General features: G+C 40.9%; 1 protein-coding gene across 3 annotated transcripts in view; it reads left to right on the top strand.

Annotated features, from left to right (window-relative positions):
- The window catches only part of eva1ba (eva-1 homolog Ba (C. elegans)), a 43,924-nt gene that overhangs the window by 6,305 nt on the left and 24,069 nt on the right, over window positions 1-13,550 (top strand). For all 3 annotated transcript variants that reach the window (XM_088411981.1, XM_088411983.1, XM_088411982.1), the window contains exons 2-3: window positions 3,239-3,368; window positions 8,539-8,688. The gene's annotated coding sequence lies outside the window, so the exon portion shown is untranslated. The remainder of the gene's footprint in view (window positions 1-3,238; window positions 3,369-8,538; window positions 8,689-13,550) is intronic.

The following is a 13,550-nucleotide window of genomic DNA, read 5'->3' as shown; positions in this document are numbered from 1 at the left end:
CTGTAAACACACAAAAGAAACAGGTCAAATTTATCCATTTATTCCCCATCTACGAATCCTCCCAATAATGATCCATATATAAGGCGCACTGGATTATAAGGCGCACCATCAGATTTAAAAAAAAAAAAAAAAGGCTTTTAGGTGCGCCTTATAGTGCGGAAAATACCGTGTGTGTGTGTATATATATATATATATATATATATATATATATATATATATATATATACATACACACAGTACATTTTATAATTCAACGGCATCAATACAATTTTTTACCGCAAATGTGCAACCAAGTTGCTGGTATTTTATCGTAAAAACAGCAATTTTTTCCCAAAATTTTAACTGTATAATTTTAAAGTTAATTAAAGTTTTTTCATGGAATGCAAATCCATGCCGTAATGCGGTTGTGATAAGATAGCGCATACTTTGGGTTTGTCAGATATGCTTTGTTTACATTCCGCAGCTGCTGCATTCAAATCCGCCGTCTACTATCAGTCCTTGCGCTCATGTTGACAAAATGTTCCGTATAGCTAATAAGAAGCATGTGGCGCATAAAACCATCTGCTTTGACACTGATGCTTCACAGGTTTGAACTAGCCTTGAGCCTTCACACGGCCAGTGGTCAAATGTTTGACTGGCTACTATTTTCCTCCAGATAATGATTTAGGGAGAATGTATACAAAAAAAAAAAAAAATGCTGGAAGTGACGCATGGCGCTGTGTACTGAAACAACACGGATAAAGACGTTGTTTCAGAAGTCTGAATACTACGCAGATAGCATCTCTTCCTCTCTTAATTGAGTTTGGACACCAAAGAGCTACTTGGTCCTTGAAAAGAAAAAAAAAAAACTCAACTTGAGGTCATAAGTGCTGGAGTAGATGTTGGAATCTTGATCAGAAGAAAAACAAATCTGAAAATAATAACACTATTAATGAAATAAAACTCTTTTCTGAAATAAATAATGACCAAATAAGACTTTTGGATTGTTTTCCTAAAAAAAGACCATGGAAAATGTTTCACTCAAGGCGAAAAACTAAGCTGACTTTTTTATTCATAATCTCAAAAATCTCAAATCATGTGCCTAGGTTGGAAAAAAAAAAAAAATACAATTAATCTCTGGTTTTGTTCAGGAGACCAGACAAAATTATCCGGCCTGCGGGCCATAGTTTGAAGACCACTGCTTTAAATCATTGTACGGGGTGGGAAAAATGACGTGAAAAGAGTCCTGTGCCATTCGTGTCAGACAAACTTACATTTACATAAACTACATTTGTTGCTATATTTCTAGTTCATTTTATTCATCTGACAATGCGCCTGTGTCATTATAACACCATTTAGCATGTTCTAGAACCTTCTTCATGTTCCAATTGATTTGCTCTCAATTTGAAAAGAACCCCCCCCCCCCACACACACACACACACACACACACACACACACACACACACACGCACATTTCCGGTCACGGCATTAAAAAGTACTCAAACACATTGCCTACCAATGATGGATATTTACGTAAAAACTTCATTTTTACTTGGCCGGTATTTAATTTCATTTTCATATTTAGTCATTTAAATAAAGTAAAAATCAAATAAAAGAAGTCAAATAAAAACATGTCTTTTTTTTGGAGGGGGTCAACTGGAACGGATTAATGGCGTTTCCATTCATTTCAATACAGAAACATGATTTGAGCATCACTGAAATTGCAAATAATGATACCAGACTGGTGACCTGGGCTAAATTTTTGTTGGACATGTTTCGCCGTCATGGCGGTTCTCTTTCCATGGGCGCTTGCAAGCAGGAGAATGTGGAGAGCGGCGCTGTTTATGCAGCTGAATCTAAAGTGTCCTCTGTGTTTACCCTTCGACGTGCTGCTCCCTCCAGTCATGTTTATTGTTCCCCATACACACTTGCATGTGTAATCTTTTTAAGTCCCGCACTTAAAATCCAAGACTTTGAGATCCTCCGCTGGTTTGTTTTCTCCTTGGCTACGTCCTAGCGTGAACTCGCTGACTGGGATGCCAGTATAAACATCAGCTGCGATACCAAACATGAGCAAAGTCTATTTCTGGGTGCTGGGTGACACGATCATGAGTCACTTGGACTTAAGAATGCAGAGAGGACAATGAGTTTAGTCTACAAATTTGCAAGCGCCCCCCCCCACCACAAAAAAAATGGGGGGTTTGCAGTTTGGCACATTGATCGGCGCAAATCAATTTATCCCAACTTTAGCAATTTACGGAAGTAAAAATAAATGAATTCTTATAATAGGCAGGTGAACAAGAGTATGTTCACCATAACCCAGAAATTTCTTGAACTCATTCAATGCCAGGGACGTATTTTCACGGTTTTTAAGAGTCCAGACATTCAATCCTAGATCCTTAAAAAAAAAAACGTGAGAACACGTCCCTGGCATTAAATGAGTTAAAAGGAAATAGTACATCACTGCCATCTCCTGGTGGTTGAGCGTCAGGTGACTTGTTTCCATGCTTCAAATTTACAGTGGAACAGCACCAGATCATTTTCCTTTTCATCCCTCTTGAAAAATGTCATTGACAAGTACAATTTACACGATTGGGAGTTTTAGGGCAAATTTAGCTATAAAATAACCGCTAATCAATCACCAATCCGATACCTATACTGTATCTATTCTTGAAGGTTTTTGTCGAAGGGATGACTCATTAAGAATTCATGATTTGGATACTAAATGATTACTTTCGGTTCTTACGTGAGAAAGTAATTGATTACTTTAGTTATTAAAGTAATTAAATACTGAGTAAGCTGTAGATTTTTAAGTCCATTAGGTACCAAAGTCATTGATTACCAAATATTATAAAGTAATGAGTACTTTGGTAGTTAATTTATTTATTTCCAGCTATATCCAGACAAACTTTTTTTTTTAAGATATAACTATCTGGGATTTAAAGTTCGGACTGTTAAAAAAGTTTTCTTAAAAGAGACAAAATCTGCTCAAATAAAAAACAAAAACACTTTCAAGGAACTGCTGTAGGCCACGTCTCATATCCAGATGCTCACACTCACTAAGCTAGAACTCTTGAAGACACACATACACGTATATACCTATATTATTATTATTATTACTACCATTTCCCATCAGTTTTGAACGTTGAACATTTCGCTTGGAACGTCCTTTGAGGAATGTTCGATCCGCTCGGAACGCTTTCCGAATGTTGCATTTAATTTCCCATTTTTAAACACCTGCATCATCCTCGCGTTTCAGGCCTCGGGACACAAAAGTGTGAGAAAGACGTCCCTCGCGTGGAATCAAACCCGCCGCAGCTGCAGCGATGGAATGTCAATCTCTGAGTTGACGTTAAAACACTTCTCATCATTGCTCAACAATCCCTCAAGTGAGTAAACCCACACTTGTCGTAATTCTTCGTATTATCTATGAAAGTAAATGTTTTGAAGCATGACGTACAGAATAAAACTATGTTGTGCTTCAAAAGATTTTCTCGCTAGGGCGTTCAAGACTTTCCATAAAAAACCCGAAACCAGAGTTTGACATTGCGTTTTCAGCGCATTACAGCAAACAAAGAAAAGCACAATGACAATTTTCACCAAGTGGTCTGTTCCCAAATATGACAATTGAACACACACACACACACACACACACACAAATTAGCTAACCAGTGACTGGATGGGTGGCAGTCTACAACCACATCCACTCCATAGCACACCCCAAAACATTGCAATCATAGTTTCTGTTAACCAAGCATACCACCAACCCTCACTCTCTTGTCCAGGAATTTTTAGCCGGAAAACTTTACTATTTTGTCTGCAATTAATTTAAAAACCAAGATACCGTATTTTCCGCACTATAAGGCACACCCAAAAGCCTTTTTTAATTTTTTTAAAGCTGATGGTGCGTCTTATAATCAGGTGCGCCTTATATATTGATCGATATTGAGATTGGGATTCGTAGATGGGGAATAAATTGATAAATTTTACCTGTTTCTTTTGTGTGTTTACAGTTGAACAATGTTGCTCATACTGACATTGAGTTATTATGCTATTGAGAGTTTAGAGTTATTATTTGAGTTATTATTGTTATTACTTTGAGTATGACTATATTGTGACTGAAAAAGTTTGAAAATATGTCATTAATTGAGGGTGCGCCTTATAATCAGGTGCGCCTTATATATGGATTGATATTGAGATTGGGATTTGTCGATGGGGAATGAAGTGATAAAGTAAGCTTAACCTGTTTCTTTTGTGTGTTTTCAGTTGAGCAAGGTTGGTCATATTGACATTGTTATTATGCTATTGAGAGTTTAGAGTTAGTATTTGAGTTATTATTGTTATTACTTTGAGTATGACTATATTGTGATTGAAAAAGTTTGAAAATATGTCATCAATTGAGGGTGCGCCTTATAATCCGGTGCGCCTTATACATGGAAAAGGTTTGAAAATATGTCATTAATTGAGGGTGCGCCTTATAATCCGGTGCGCCATATAGTGCGGAAAATACAGTATGTTTCTTGTATGATCAGCACCTTTTTGAAAACATGTTCTCTACTTGCCGTGTACTGAAAACGACGACCAATCACGGTTCTGTCACGTCACGTGACCGAACCTTTGTTTTGTTTTTTTTAGTAAATGGGAATATTCTCCGGTGTGTTACCTTGATATATAAAGGTTGGATAAATCATTTCCATCACCGTGTAAACACACCGACAAGACGATAGATAAGAGTGGAGGCAGATGGGAGGCAGGCTTGCGTTCGCCTCCAGGCCGGCGTCAGGAGGCCTGCAGAATATGAAGTAAGCGCTCATCGTGCCTGCGAAAAACATTTGCTTTCTACTCCAAGCGCCAAAAGTGTGTTTTAGAAATCGCTCAAGTTCACATTCGAGCCGTGACTATTACTCCCCGCAACGTTGATGTCCATAGATCATCTCCCTAGCCAACCACTGTCTTGTAAAAAAACAACAACAACAAAAAAAAAACCATCCCATGTGATCCAAACTGAATTTTCCGTTTCATTTTATTGAAAGTTACTGTGTGTTGATTAAAAGCAGACCAGGAAATCAGATAAGCAAAATGCAAACTGAGAGATCGCGTTCGGGCCAAGAAATATGCCTTTTGTCATGCGAAACCAATTTTCCAACTCAGCTTTTTTTTTTTTTTTATACACTAGTAATGTTAGAAGGGGCTATGCTTGGGGACCTTGACGTCTGGAAAAACACACCACTCAAAAATCTGAAAAAACTGAAGGTCAACTATCGTTCTGGAAACCATTTTGTTGGACCCTGCAAGCTCTATTGTATTGAGTGTGACAATGAAATATTTCTTGACTTCATAGCTGTTGTGTTTTTCTTATTTCAGATGAGATTTAGTGGCTTCTGACACTCAGTGTTGTTCTGATGTGCAACATATAAAATCCCCGCTGTACAGCAATAATTGCTTTAACAGGATTAGGGCACCAATTTTGCAGACAAATGATGATTTAAAAAAAAAGACTAAATAAGCACTGATGGCGAGTTAGATTCCATCCATCGTTTTTATTATTGATATGGGTAAAATAAAACGACAGACAATTAAGTTCAGCTTGAAAAAAATGGTAGACTGACTGAGGGAAGGGTAGAAGAAGAATGATGATCAGCAAAAATGTAAATTTATGATGGTCACAAAGTGATGATTGTAGCGGAAGTAAAACAAAACCACGAACCAACGGACTGCCGATTCACAGTTAGATTCGATTTAAAGAAAATGGCGGATCAACAATCACCGGAATGTGGCCTAAGGTGCAGAAGAACGATAAATGATAAAATGATAAATGACTGACCAGCAAAAATGTGTTAAATGCCCACTTCAAAGATTACAATCAGGTTTGTCTTGGGGAAAAAAATATATCAGACCAATAATGACGCATTGATGAAATAGGGACTATCAAGAATTACTAAACCCTCAACCTTACTTCCATTTTGTCTGTCCAACAAGTTAGATCATGATTGTACACTGTAGCTCCAAACATTCAGGGTTAACAATCAGCCTAACACACTTTGGCACTAATGTCTAGTGGAAGATACCAATCATCATATTTCACCATAATTTCAGTATTCAAGATAGCGTAGTATCACAATTACATTTGTCAATTGGACCCAAAACGTCTAATTATGGGACTTGGGTGTAAGAATTTGATAGCTTCAAGTCAAACCAGCTTTTCTTTCATATTCCAGCCTTAAAGAAAATACAACGTCGCTCTAACGTGACTACAAGTGGTGTAACAGCCCTTCCCTATTGGCTTGTATTCTTATTTGACACGAACCGCAGCGCTATTTGCCGCAATCGTGCAAAAAATCGAAACATATCCGATGAATCACCATCACAGGAGCTCTCTGTTTGACCGGTGTAAATATATCACCTGACGGCGCCCGGGGGAAACATTAGCTCACGATATTCTGGAAAAGATGAGATGCGTCCTGTGCGAGTCTGCTCTTGCCCCCGTTTCTCATGTGGAAGAGGCGTAAATCATTAACTGCTTTCAACCTGGAAAAGGGTTCTGGTTGTGCACAAAGACGGTGAGGGCGACAGACAAATGGATTTGAAAAGTCATGCAGCCCGACAAAGCAGATGTTCCAGTCTTGCTTTTCCTGATCAAAAGAGCAAAGGTCACATCAGGTTTTGTTCTTTCAAGGAATGATTTCTCCTGCTTGCGAACGGAGTAAACGAATGTTGTCTCCAGTTTGGTTGCAAGTGTGGATCAACTGTACGGTAGATTGGCCACTGCGGTCCTAAAAATCTTTTGCCGTCCTTTATTCTTCCCCCTTTCATGGCTTAGCACACAGTCACATCGCAGTGACTGGATGGATGGAGCCCCTGAAAAATGTTGCTACCTGTTTGCGACCGACCTAGAATTACTTCCTCACCCGTTTTTCGGTCCTGACAAAACACTTGAAGATCACTTGTCTGGGATTGTGGTTCTCCAATAAAGATTCAAGTACCCCTCGGGGTTAGGTAAAGGTATTACAGAGGTAGTTTTGGGTTTGGGGCTACTTATCTGACTGAGAAAAGTGTAAGAACCACTGGTCACTGATCCCTGTCCAGAGTAGCAGAGTCATTTCCGTGATTTCTCTTTGGTCTCCAGTAGATCATGAGGTTATTGCAGAGTCCTCACAGAAATATTCTCCTCTGTTGTGGACTGAAATGGATTTTGCTGCATCTCAGAGACCAACTGGAGACTTGGAAAAAGTCTTCCAAAGTTTTGGGAAAAACACTGTTTTTATTTACCACGATTCCTTGGAAACCCAGCTAGCCCCCAGGAGACGTCTTAGCGACATCAGAGCAACCATTGAAGACTCGAGTTGCCATTAAATTACCAACTTGTCTTAAGGGCCTAGAGACTAGTCTAGTCCCTTTACAAGCTGTTTTGTCCAAACTCGGTCTTCGTGGGGCAGTGTCCTGCATGATTCTTTGGTTTCTTGTCCCGACACATTTGATTCAAATAATCAAAATCGGGATTCTGCTAAGCTTGCAGATGAGGTTGAGGAACGAGTCTGTACACCCTAGTAACATCCTTTAGTTTTTGCCTCGTGTCTCCTTGAATAGTTCACCAGTCATTGCGACCTTAGAAAGTTGTTCACTCACTCTCCTGACACTCTTTACGCAAGCACATGGTGTCTCTAAAGCTTATTTTGCCAGTTTGTTGTCACAAGTGTGGACGTATCTTGACCATACACCACAGGGGTTTGTTCCGTTATACTGGTCGGGGCTCAGCAAGTCGCCGCTGCGCAGATGGATGCCTGCGACCCCGAAGGGGTGTTTTATTTAACCGTGAGTCAACAATTCCCATGCAGCGAAGGGAGTGGGTGGGAGGGAAAGGAGGAACGGGTTGGCAGGGTGGCGACAGGAAGTCCACGAGTGTTGAACGATTACATGGGGCTTAAGCTTCAGGGGGGCAGGAAGCAGATGCCGGGCTGATTCTTTGGAATAAGTCAGGTCAACACAGAATGCTTGCATTTAATTTGCTCCTGTGGATGTTTTTGTGTTCCGTTGACTTAATTTACCGCATATTTCAGAAACGACTGAAACTACACAACAATAATTATACTCAAGGCAAGCCCATTTATTTATTAAGCCATTAATCACTATAGAGTCTCTAAAGGTTTCGCAAATCCACAATGGCATCCCTTGAACTAACCTCCCAGAAGGGCAGGAAAATCTGACATCAAACATCTGGGGAAAAATAAGACACCTTGAGATGGGGCCACAGGTGCGAGGAGACTCCTCCCAGTCTCAACAGTCTGCAATAGATGCCAAGTGCTACATAGAGCAGTATGAAAGAATCCAGATGCCTTCAAAGAAGAAGTTCCTCAAATCCCCCAAAGCAGGCCTCATTGGTCCATCTCCATTGCAGCGCCTCCGAAGAGGTAGCCCACCCCAGATCCTGTTCCGGTTGATCGGTGCAAATCTAATTCGGTCATTATCATCTGTCCCCTTCTAAATGAGAATGTAAATATTTAATCGTAGTTGCAAAATATGAGAAGGACAGTAACTGTTTTTTTTCTCTTCTCTTTACAGCCTTGACTTGATGGAGTTTGACAGTCAAGGTCCCATTCTCCCCTTCCCCACCCCCAAATGTTCCGTTTGACACGGCTGAAACTCACATCTGGTTCCTCTGGATCTCCCGCAGGCCTGTCAGGTCCTGTCCTCCAGAGAATGCGCTGTCAGGTAAAACCTGCACTTTGACACACGCTCGGTCGGCGCCGACTGGCAACCGGGGCTCGGCTCGACGGTCCGCATCAGCTGCTGTGCGTGCAAGCGTGCTATTAAATCCGATTACAGCCCTCCTGCACGCTCCCGCAGTTAGAGGCAAGGGTGAAAACAGGCCCATTTGTCTTGGTCCTGATGATGTCTCTGTGTCATTAAGAGAAGGCTCCAGTTCACTCTACTTTGTCTCTCAGCACTCATAAATACCGGCTTGTATTTTTAGTGCAAGCGTGTGGGAGAGTGGATGCTCATTTCACTTGGTCTGGATGTATTTATGCTGATTGCAGGCGCTTAGGAACGTCAAAAGACCCAGGGTGTACATTATGGTTCTCTGGACGCTTTCTGGGTTATAACCATTTCCCCACATTCGGATCTCGCTGTTGTCATTTTTCCGTGCGCTTTGTCAACCCCGACGCGCGATGGGAATAGAGGGAAAAACATCTTTTGTTTAGTCAAAGAGAGACAATCACGGGATACTTTCGGCGATCAGACGCTTGGCGGAAAACAGCTCGGAGGCCCGAGGCACGAGGTGGAGCGTACGTTCAAACAAGTGACTCTTTACAGCAGAAAAAAAGAGCTCCCAATGTGGCAATTGACGTTGACTAAAGCGTAAAAAATTGGGATGAGAACATGAGTTTTGTGAAGCAAGCAAAAAGGAGGTGCATTGTCTGCTATTATGCCGGTATATTCCGTTCTGTTTTTTTGCGTGTTCGAAATTTGTTCGCGTATGTATAAGATGACGTCTAAACACTCTGGTTGTAAAATAACTTGACAAAAGCATCAGATTTAGGCTAAAAACAAACATGTGTGCTCAATTGGATCACCCACAACCCTTTTCTCCACATGTACATAACGTGACTCCTACACCCGGATGCCCCGTGCCCCCATTAGCGCAAATAAACTACGGTATAAGAGGAAAAAAGGTGTTGGTCAGAAAATGCGCGAAATATAAAATCTGTTTTACAGGCAACTCTGTTCTGAATATGCGTAAAACAAAAGTTTGTATGGACAACCGTCCGTATATGTATGTATGTGAGTTTTTATTTTTTAATTTTCAGGTAGGTATGGACTCACTTAATCTGTTCAGCTCCTTGGAGCTCATCAGGTTTTGTATTCCTTGGATTGTGGCGCATAACCTTGACGAGTTGAAAAGAGACGTAACCCTCACCGAAACTCAACATCGTTTGCCCCTCAGTGTGAAAGAGGCCGAAATCTTTATCTTTTCCTCAAAAGCTGTGCCATCTGTTGGTATCTGTCCATCATTTCAGTGATTTACAAACTAAATTCAACTTCTTTTTCGGGAGTAGCTATTAGCTTCCAGCATCAATTATGAGGGTAAAAAAATGCTAACACGTTAAGAATCAAGACAGGCACTTTGCACTAAAATAATGTGCAAATCGAGCATGTCCGCATCGATATCGTGAGAAAGATGATGCCGTTCATGGATTGAGCTAACGCCGCATTTCTTTGTTGCATCTCTCTAAATCAATTTTTAACAAGCTCAAAAAGCTGGCAGTGATTGTTGAGAGTAATGTTTTTATTTGGGCTTAAAATAATATTGCGATCATAGTTTGCGGTATACTTACTTTAAAATGTATTTTGAGGAGATTCTAATCATTTTTGCGGGTGGTGTTGTTTTCCCTCTTCGTGGGAGAGCTCAATCCCCATCCAAAAGTAAGTTTCTTTTCTATTGCCAATTGTTCATACGTAAACCCCTGAAAATCTTTCAAAGGCACTGACAATTTTTGTTAGCATGTGCGGTGTGCCACAAGGTTCTGGTGCGAGGCCCTTGAATTCTTTGTTAAATTCCCTCCATAAACTTCCATTCTGTTGCCTCTTTCATGACAAATTAGAATGTGTCACTATGTTTGTGTTTTCTATTATGCGAGTTGTGTACTAGACTCTAAACAAAAGTCGTCTGCGGCTGAAGATGTCGATTAGTCCAAATATGCTGGCTAAAACCAAAGGATACTCGGCAGCTGCTCTCGGCCGCCTTCCGTGCGCCTGAGTGTTTATGTGAGTTTTCTCCGGCTCACACAAACAGAAATTGCAAGCTCCAGCTCGCTTCTGGGAGCCGCGCCGCCATCAAACCATAATTGCTAGCTTGGCTGTTCTACGGTGTCCTGCCTCCAATTTGACACCAGTGTAAGTGTTGGCGGCGGTGGCGGAGGGCCCTGTAATATTCTCTCCATGCAAGCGTTTCAAACACGCCGACTTGGCAGCGCCACTTTCATTTCTCCTACATGACCACTTAAAGCTCTTTATGTGACATTTGAAATGTTTGTGCAAAAACGAGCTGCTGAATGCTAGATAGCATTTGAGACGATTCTCAAACGTCTCCTTTTCCACGGTCGTTTTTGTGAGGTCTGCCAAACGTCGAGGCGGAAAACGTATGCGTGTTTGTCGTCCCGAAATAGAAACAAGTTGCTCCTCCGTTTTCAACCTTTTTAGGAAGGAAACCATGTTGTGGGTAATTATTCTGGGTTGTGTGCTTGACAATTGCACTGTCATTATGTGTGATATGGCGAAACACATGGTCTTTGGTCAATGGGTATGCGATCCGAAATATTCACACTTCAGTATGTTCGCTTAAATACACGCCACATACTGCTTCAAAAATGTTTGTAACATCCATTTGTCATCCACCCATTTATCTGCCCATTTAATCAGCAATCTAATCAAATTTATATCTCAGTCACTTCATCTTATTTTAGCCATATATCTAATTGTAGTCTAATCATCCATCAAATCAGTGTTCCAGCCTTCTAATTTTTCATCCATTCATCCAGGCATTTAACATTTTGTCATCCTTCCAATCTGTTCACCCATCCATCAACTCCTCTTATTGTTCCATCTGTCTTCTCACTTTCATCCATCATCCATCATACATTGCTTTAACTTTTCATCCATCCATTGGTTCAACTTTTCATCCACCCATCCATTGTTTTAGCTTTTCATCATCATCTGGCGTTTCATCTTCCATTTGTCTATTTATCCATTGGTTTAGTTTTTCATCCATCCATCTAGCTTTCAACCATCCATCCATCCATCCATCCATCCATCCATCCATCCATCCATTCATCGGTTTAGCTTTTCCATCACCCATTGAGCTTTTTGTCTTCCACTCATCCATTGGTTTAGCTTTTCATCCATCCACCCATCTAGCTTTCAGTCATCCATTCATCCATCCATCCATCCATTCATCGGTTTAGCTTTTCCATCACCCATCTAGCTTTTTATCATCCACTCATCCATTGGTTTAGCTTTTCATCCTTCCATCTAGCTATCAATCATCCATCCATCCATCAGTTTAGGTTTTCTATCACCCATCTAGCTTTTTATCATCCACTCATCCATTGGGTTAGCTTTTCATCCTTCCATCTCGCTATCAATCATCCATCCATGCATCCATCCATTCATTCGTCGGTGTAGCTTTTCCATCACCCATCAAAACGTTTTATATCCACTCATCCATTGGTTTAGCTTTTCATCTTTCCATCTAGCTATTAATCATCCATTCATCAGCCAACCATTCATCCATCCCTGCATCGGGTTAGCTTTTCCATCCCCCATCTAGCTTTTTTATCATTCACTCATCCATTGGTTTAGCTTTTCATCCTTCCATCTAGCTATCAATCATCCATTCATCCATCCAACAGTTTAGCTTTTCATGCATCCACCCACCCATCTTTCCATTTGATCATTTTTTCCATCCGTTCTTCTAAACATCTCTCCCTTCATCCATAATCTAATAACTCCGCAACTCATTGTCCTTCATAGAACTATTTTTTTGATCACTCACTAATCCATCCGATTGTCCATCCATCTTCTAGCTTTGTGCTCTTCTCGACCCATCAATCTAATCACTCTTCTAAATCCAACTATTGATCCACACGACTGAGATCTCATCTGACATTCGAAGTCCAACAAATAGCAGAGGACGTCACCGCAGAGTGTTATCGATACGCAGGGGAGCATTCAAGTCATATTCCCACTTTCCAAAGAATGTTAAGCTTTTTAGCCACATGCTGAGCAGGAGGAATGTGACACGTCCAAAGCTTTTGTGTTTTGAGGCTTAATGACAAGCGGCTGTCACAAGTGTGGGAGATGTGTTGAGAAGAATCCACCTTCAGACCCTAATATTGCTGAGTTTTGATTGACGTATTTGTGGGCTCGCGTGATGGGTCGTCCCAACATGCAGATGGGGAAGAGTTTATGATTGCAAAACGGACTCTGTGCACGGGAGTTCCCAGCTCCGAAATCCCAACCGTCCCATAAAAAAAAAAACCCTGGCAGATGCCTTCTATGTGCTTTTTAATTGGTGGGGGGGCACCGGGGTCAAAGACATGTGTTTTCTTGCAATGGAGTGGAGATCCATGGACAGGTTTTTCCAAGGACATCCTCATGTTTGTTGGTGCTGAGGTGGAAGAAACATTTTGTTCTCCTTTTCCTTGTCACTCCCTGTTAATGCGCTCATAATTTAATTGTCACTCCACATAAGCCAAGGTTCCGGAGCAACACATGTTTGCAGTTGGATAGCAGACCCGTGTGTTTTTCATTTAACAGTCAGATTGGAACCTTTCAGGGAGCCGGTGTTGCATTCTTAGCGCTGAGAAGTCACGATTGGACCAAAAAAAAGAGCTGTTGAATAGCTTGAAAAATGCCAGATTTGGCAGAATCGTCTAAAATCTCATTTGCAGGGTTTGGCTCACGATTTGATTTTGGAAAGGCCGCAGAAGAGTGGAAGAGTTTTTGTAACAGCTTGTAAACCGTGCGGTTTTATTTTACAATTTTACGACTGTTGAAATGGTTGAAAACCGATC

The sequence above is a fragment of the Hippichthys cyanospilos genome, chromosome 3 (assembly GCF_059441005.1).
Source record: "Hippichthys cyanospilos isolate Australia breed blue-spotted pipefish chromosome 3, RoL_Hcya_1.0, whole genome shotgun sequence".
NCBI classification, from domain to species: domain Eukaryota; kingdom Metazoa; phylum Chordata; class Actinopteri; order Syngnathiformes; family Syngnathidae; genus Hippichthys; species Hippichthys cyanospilos.
This window is presented reverse-complemented; position numbering and strand designations above follow the sequence as displayed.